At 42.1% G+C, this 789-nt stretch overlaps 1 long non-coding RNA gene across 1 annotated transcript; it reads right to left on the minus strand.

The window, feature by feature from the left end:
• Positions 1–6: 6 nt before the first annotated feature.
• On the minus strand, positions 7–607 carry LOC108357694 (uncharacterized). Its single transcript, XR_001846666.1, has 3 exons — positions 569–607; positions 327–509; positions 7–249 (listed from the first exon to the last, which is right to left on the minus strand). It is a non-coding gene; the product is annotated as an uncharacterized LOC108357694 (long non-coding RNA).
• Positions 608–789: the final 182 nt, after the last annotated feature.

Below are 789 nucleotides of genomic sequence, written 5' to 3' on the forward strand. Positions count from 1 at the left end.
TAAAACTTCGCACTTTTTGTGCAACTTTGTTGATACCGCGGATGCGGATTACAAAAGCCCAGTTGGGTTTTTCAGGCCCGTCGAATTGGCCGCATTTCTTTGCCACACAGCGTTACACCATCTCACGGCGTCCATCACGGAGTTTTCTTGTTTGATATTTCTCAGCATGCACCAAGTTTTCACATTTACGGAGTGCAATCACAGCAGAGCGCTTTAGTTTACGTTTGATCAGGGTAGCAATTTGCTGACCTGCTCTTGCTGAACTGCAGCTTCGGCTCGGGGACAGGAGGCAGCTTCCTGGAAGGTNGGGGTAGCAATTTGCTGACCTGCAGCTTCGGCTCGGGGACAGGAGGAGCTTCCTGGAAGGTTGAGTGCCCTTTGCTTGCGGTTTCTTACCGGCCCATGATGGCAGTCATCTTAACTTGTTACTTAGCACGTTGAAAAGACGAAAAAAAGTTCGCCAAATGTTTGGAGCTCATCGTAAATGAGCCACTCGATTTATAACATTTCTATAAACAATTTAATTAAATACTTTTTATACATAGATATGCTGCAACCATGCACTTACTTTCCCAAATTCCATCCTGTTTATCGGCATAATTTTCCAAATATGCCTGCTACTTCATTACTAATTACTAAATTTTCCAACTGCGCCTTCTTTGTTGGCTCGACATATCCTAAAAAGACAAATTTACATTAAACAATAGAAATCGCAAATATTAGCAAATAAAATACTCGCTGTTTTGTTTTGTTGTCAAATTTCTGAGAAATGTGAATTCACCACGATGC

The sequence above is a fragment of the Rhagoletis zephyria genome, unplaced genomic scaffold (genome assembly GCF_001687245.7).
Source record: "Rhagoletis zephyria isolate East Lansing unplaced genomic scaffold, Rhagoletis_zephyria_1.1 Rzeph_scaffold_82638, whole genome shotgun sequence".
Taxonomy (NCBI): Eukaryota; Metazoa; Arthropoda; class Insecta; order Diptera; family Tephritidae; genus Rhagoletis; species Rhagoletis zephyria.